The following is a 6,575-nucleotide window of genomic DNA, read 5'->3' as shown; positions in this document are numbered from 1 at the left end:
CGAATCGGGCTGCGAACCTTAAGGTCAGCGGTTCGAAACTACCAGCCGCTCCGCGGGAGAAAGATGAGGCTTTCTACTCCCGTAAAGATTTACACCCTAGGAAACCCTGTACAGGGTCGCTATGGGTCGGAACCGACTCGATGGCACTTAACAACAACAACAACAACAAAGGCAAGAAGTGACTGGCTTACAAGCTTTCAAGAGGGAACCTAGATCCAGAGGGCGTGGAGGAAGGTAGATTCTCCACTGAGTAGTATCCAATCTGTCTAGGATAGGTGGGGCTGATGAAATGAAATGCAAACAGGTCTCTTGTGATACAATAGTGAATAGTTGTTATCAGGACTGATTGTGAGGGTTGGAAATGTAAAGGTAGCCATTTTGTAGCAAGGAGGAGAGTGATCAGTCTAGGAGTGGAGTTCCCTGAAACCATCAAGGGAGAAGAGTGGAGAGCCGGAACCCTACCCAGGGAAGCAGTGATGCTTGAGATGGAGGCAGAGGCAGAGGCAGAGGCAGAGACGATGACGTGGAGAGATGGAGCTTCTGGGGACTTTAGACACAAAGAGGGAGAGGGGCTGTGTGCTGATGACTGTGGGGCAGGCTTATACCCTTTGGTTGGTTGATGACACATGGAGGGGATTATAACATTGGCAATGAAACGATATATGATAGGATAAATGTAAAACTAATGTTCTCCCATGTAAACTATCACAGAGTTCACAATAAAACATTTTTTAAAAAGTTACCCTACGACCCTAAAGAATTGAAAGCAGGGTCTCAAACAGAGTCCTCTACACAAATGTTCACTGCAGCATTATTTACAATAGGCAAAATCAGGGAAACAATCCAAGTGTCCATCAGAGAAGAATAAGCAAAAAATATGGTATATATCCACAATGGCGCTGTGGGTTAATGCACTGGATTGCAAGGTTGGCGGTTCAAGCTCACCAGCCGCTCCTCAGAAACCTTATACAGAGTCGCAGCACATAACATAAAAAAAAAAATTTAATAGCATGTTATATGTTATTACCTTGAACCTTGAAAACAATATGCTGAGTGAAGATAGAAAATATTGTATGATCCCACTTAAAACCAATGCCATCCGACTCAACAATCTTACAGGAAAAAGGACAATTGCGCCCAAGGGTTTCCAAAGCTGTGACCTTTTCTGTTTAGTCGCGGTGGGTCGCAAAGAGAGCCGGGGCCTCTAGAGCTCTGGGGAGAGCGGGAAAAGGGGAAGCCAGTGCACCAGCGGCTCTGCTCTACGTTTCTGTCCACTTTTTACAATTAGGAAAGGGACCGAGGTGAGGGCTGAACACGGTGAGCATGTGTCACTGAATTGTTCCAGGAAACATGGCTGAAATGGCCAGATGTTTTGTTATCTATCGTGGAGGACTCAAAACGTTTGTGGAAAAATGAAATGAAAAGATAGTGGGAAGATGTTTTCCACGATCTTTTTGAAGTTCCCTTAGATACTTCACTACAGTAACAAAAATGCAGCACAGGTTAGCAGCTAAGGAGCTGAGGATGTGTGGGGCGAAGTCAGCCCCCAGACAGGCGTCTGTGCTCAGCGCCATCCGGGATAGGGTTTCCGAGCAGCGGTTGCTGGGTTTGAACTAAATTCAAGCTGAGAAACTCCCTTCAAAGTCATTGCCATAAAAAAAATTACAAGTCAGCTTTCAGCTTTTTATTAGAAAAAGTGATCCGTTTATTGGAAGTTTTCGCTCTAAACAAAACTTAAGACCGTCTGTGAAATGTTTGAAGTTTAATGTGAAACATAAAAATACCTAAACATACAAAAAGACGCTCCTTCAATGGTCATCCCAAGAGAGAAGGGGGCAGGGGGAGATGCTGTCGAACTGGGTCCGACTCAGCGGCCCAGTGCCCCGTTTCCACCAGCAGCTGGCGGCCTTGAACTGCCGACCTTGCGGTTAGCAGCTCAGTGCCTAAAACGCTTGCGAGCCAGGTTTCTCCCACAGAGCTCCTAGAAACAGATTCTTTCCCTTGGGTTCCTAAACCTGACGTTCGTTAGTTACCCAGCCAGGAAAGTTCATCGCAATTCACACTCGAATCCTGTAAGTCGCAACGAGGCGCTAAGTGAAACTCACATCCTACCGGCTTGACGGGTCCCATCTTTCACTCCATTTATAACACACAGATAGATACCCACAAGAGCTGATTCAAGCACATTCCAGAATCCCAGTCAACAACAAAAACAGCGCTTCCCCTTTTCCGTGAGGGCGAAGTCCTGCCCCCGCCCTGCCGCCATTTTACAGCTTGGCAGAGGCGGCTACAGACGACACTGCAGACAACATGGCGCTCGGGGTGTCCAGGGCCAGGCCCTCCCCTTCCCACTGTTGAGGCCGCCCTGCTCCCTACGATCACCGCAAACAACTAGTGGGGACCTCCCCATCTAGCAGAAACTGTCATTACCCCCCGCCCAGGTCTGAGGCTTCCCGGTGACAACATAAACTCGCGGTGACAGGCACAGTAGCGAGCAAGGAAGATAAGCAAGTTGCCTTTGTGCAGCCCGGGGGTGAGCAAGGAAGGGAAAGACCGGGAAATCGGCATGATGAAACTGCCGGCGCCAACCAGCAAGGAAGAAGGGACAGCGCTTCTAAGGTACAGAAAAAGAACCCTGACATCTAGTCTGCTTCCTCCAGCGTCTTACCTTACTGGCCAAAGAATCCAAAATAACACACACAAAGCCTGTAACGCGATGACGGAAAGCGCCCAGCTGACAGCCACAGGCTCAGACCACAAAATGGAGCTGACAGTAGCGACGTCCGACTCCTCAAAAACAATCGTGACGCTAAGTTGCGTCACTGCTAGGGGCGGGGGCAAAGAGGAGGGCGGTACGGCTGCCTGTGCCTGGGAACCCCCCACCCCCACCCCCGCGCACCCGTCCTATGCGCATGCGCCCAATCCGCAATCAGTGTAAATGAAGGAGGGTAAATTGGCGGTAGCCATTTTACCCATGAACTCTGTTCGTCTTCTGGAAAAGCGCTGAAAGTATTGCAAAAAAGATCTCGTTCCGTGCTCAATAAATGTTTTATTTATGTACACTAAAAACATGAAAAAGTGAGGAAGAAAGGAATGCAAAGCAACACATACTCTTACTGTAATCATTAAAAAAATAAACTTTATAGACTGGCACCTGCATCAGACAGCCACGGATTAGTAATTGACCAGATTGTGGAGTTTTTACTAAAGTCTGAGACCTTTATTAGTCCTTTAAGGTTTGGGGCTCATGCTCACTGAATTTAGATTGGGAGGATTTCCCCAACGCTTTAAAAGTTGAAAGAGTAAGGAATGAGGACTCCACAGTCAAGCAACGTTTTGGCGTTACGCCAGCTTTCTGCAGCATTAAGGACAAGGAGCTCTAGTAGCGTAGTGGTTAAGAATCGGCCTGTTTCGCGGGAGAAAGATGAGACGTTACAACGCCTGTACAGCCTCGGACTGTACAGGGTGGCTATGAGTCAGAACCGACTCCACAGCACATAACAGCAACGAACTATAAAAAGGATAAAATGGAAGGTCGTAGAAAAGCGAGAGATGACAATAACTATAACAACCAGTTTGTGCCTATGGTTCCCCACCCACTCCTTTCATTCGATAACTTAAAAATCGTAATAATCCGAATTTAGTGGCAAATACGAGTACCAGGAGGCATGAAGAAGTTAATGAAAAAAAATTTTTTTAAGAGACAGAGTTCTATAAACCTTCCCTCAATTCACAATTAAAAAAAACATTTTTTTAGGATAATGAAAGGTATTTTTTCCACAAATTCTTTGAAGCCAGATTGTGATCAGACACAGACATTACAATGAAGCATAATAATTTTACTGGTCTGGTTCATAAACTCAAGGATTAAAATGCATATTTGAGCAGGAAAGCATCATAGATAGGGCAAAGTTCTGAAGAGGAATATATATGTACATTCCCCAAATCCCTATGGTTGGTTGTAGTTCTCAAACACCTTGTTTTTCAAAATGTGAAAAGGAGTCTTCCTGTGGTGCTGTAGAATAAGCACAAGGTTGGCTGTTCAAACCCATCAGCCACTCCTAGGAAACCCATACAGGGTCACTATGAGTCAGAATCCATTCAACTGCACTTAGCAACAACCAATGAAATGCATTGGACAATGTCATTAATATCACATGCAAGTAAATTTTTGCAGAAGATAATTTGTACGTGTTTGCAGCAGTGCATTGACAGGGAGCTGCCAGAAATTCAAGCAAATTCAGAAGAGAACTGGAACTAGGGAAACCACTGCTGACTTCAGATGGCTGTTGACTAAAAGCAGGAAACACTAGAAAGATGTTTACCTGTGCTTTGTTGACTATGCAAAGGATTTCAACTGAATAGATCAGGATAAACTATGGATAACATTGCAAAGAATGAGAACAGCAGAACACTTATTTGTCCTCTTGAGGAACCTGTACCCAAGGGTGGAGAACATCCAGCCCTCAGGCCATATAAGGCCCACGAAATCATTTGGTCTGGCCCTGCCAAGGCAACTGCAGCTTCAGTCATCACATAACAGCAGACTAATTTTTAAACTGATAATTTTGTATGGATATTATAAATATCCAAATAGTCCTTGGCTGAAAAAAGGCTCGCCACCCCTGACCTAGAGCATAATAAGGCAGCTGTTTGAATTAAACAAGGAGATACTGAATGGTTTAAAATTAGGAAAGGTGTGCACCAGAGTTGTAGCCTTTCATACTTATTCAATCCTTATGCTGAGTAAATAATCCAAGAAATTGGATTATATGAATAATAGGGCATTGGGATTAAAGGAAGACTCAACCTGAGATATGCAGATGATAGAACTTTTTTGCTGGAAGGGAAGAGGATTTAAAATACTTACCAAAGAAGATAAAAGTATGATTTGCACCTCACAAATGGACCAATAAATAACATTATGATAAACAAAAAAAGATTGAAGTTGTCAAACACACTATACCTGACAATATTCTGGTGCTATTTATCATGCTTCAATATTAAATTATCTGATGCCATCTGACAGTGTTCCACTGTTATTCATAAGGTTTTCAGTAACTAAATATTTGCAAGTAATCCATCTCTCCTTCTTACTAGTCTGTAAACTCAACTGAAACCTGTCCACCATGGGTGAAGGGTCACCCTGGTATTTAAAATACCAGTGGCATGGCTTCCACAGTCACAGCAACACGTAAGCCACCACAGTATGACTAACTTGACAACTGAGTGGTGGAAATCAATGGTAGAGTCTGATAAATGGCTTCATAGTTGGTGTTGCTAAATACTATTGAGTCAGTTCCAACTCACAGCGACCCTGTATAGGGTTTCTGAGGAGTGGCTGGTGGGTTTTAACCATTGACATTGCAGTTCAAACCAACCTTGCAGTCCAGCACATTAACCTGCAATACCACACCAGGACTCAAAATGGATTGTTGTTGTTGTTGTTAAGTGCCGTTGAATCGGTTCCGACCCATAGCGACCCTGTACAGGGTTTCCGAGGGTGTAAATATTTACAGGAGTAGATTAGGTAGATGTAAATATTTCAGGAGACCACCTTCTATTTATAAGATAGTTGATACATGCCAGAAGCTTACACACATTACTTCACTTAATCCTCATAACCATATTAAGAAGAAATCTTATTTATGGATAAGAAAACCAAGGAGATATTAACTTGCCATACAACTGTGATTCAAACACAGACCAGGACTCCACAACTGGTGCTCTTAACCAACTCATAGTTTTCAAAGGATAGTCGATGGACTCCTGGTGTGGCACTGTGTTGCAGGCCTGGTCAGAGGTTCCAGGCCCTATAGGCCTAGAGTGTTACAGGTCGCAGGCTCTGAGGAACAGATCTAGCCACCTGGCAGTTAATAACAAATTATTTTTCATCTTAATATCCAGTTATGTTTTATTAAATGCAGACATGAAGCCCTTGATATACACAGATAAATGTAATATTTTCCTAAAAGTCAAGACTGTAAAATTCCAAACAGGCAAAGTTCTTCCCTCAGAGAATTCATTCAAGGTAAATTGGGTGGCTCCCTGGTCTATTCCAAAGACAATAGGAATGTCCTCCCTATTTCCAGGTGCTGCCTATTCACCCAGGTGCCTCTTTTCCTGAAGAACCTGGGCTGGGCAGCTGACACAATGGGAATCCTCCTGATCCTCCCTTTCCTTCCTCCATTTGAGGCTAGGTGCTAAAAGGTATGTTAATTAAGCTTGAGAAACCAAGTTGTGGTGGTGATATTCGAACCTGCAAAGTATGATGTAAAGTTGCCTGAATGTCTGGAAAAATAAGATTGACAGCTGTATTTTGTCTTGGTCCCTCCTAACTTTGTGTTAAGTACCTCCCCTAAATAAAAGGAAGGCGCAGAATGAATCCAGGTGCATTATGACTGGCAAGGCGTGCGTTACAGCATGCAAGGGGCACAGTCCAGCCTTGCAACCATACTGCCTGTTTAGCTAAGATGTTTACTATGCAGGATATTACAGCCTTCGTGGCTGAGATGTTTGCAATGCAGGATCTGCCTGATGCCAGTCCAGCATTCACTCTGGTTTCGGAGTGTCTC

At 44.2% G+C, this 6,575-nt stretch overlaps 1 protein-coding gene across 1 annotated transcript in view; it reads right to left on the bottom strand.

Annotated features, from left to right (window-relative positions):
* PPIL3 (peptidylprolyl isomerase (cyclophilin)-like 3) overlaps positions 1-6,575 on the bottom strand; it is a 31,373-nt gene that overhangs the window by 287 nt on the left and 24,511 nt on the right. The window lies entirely within an intron of this gene.

The sequence above is a fragment of the Chrysochloris asiatica genome, unplaced genomic scaffold (assembly GCF_000296735.1).
Source record: "Chrysochloris asiatica unplaced genomic scaffold, ChrAsi1.0 scaffold00045, whole genome shotgun sequence".
Taxonomy (NCBI): Eukaryota; Metazoa; Chordata; class Mammalia; order Afrosoricida; family Chrysochloridae; genus Chrysochloris; species Chrysochloris asiatica.
The sequence above is the reverse complement of the archived record's forward strand: the minus strand, read 5'-3'. Positions and strand labels throughout refer to the sequence as shown.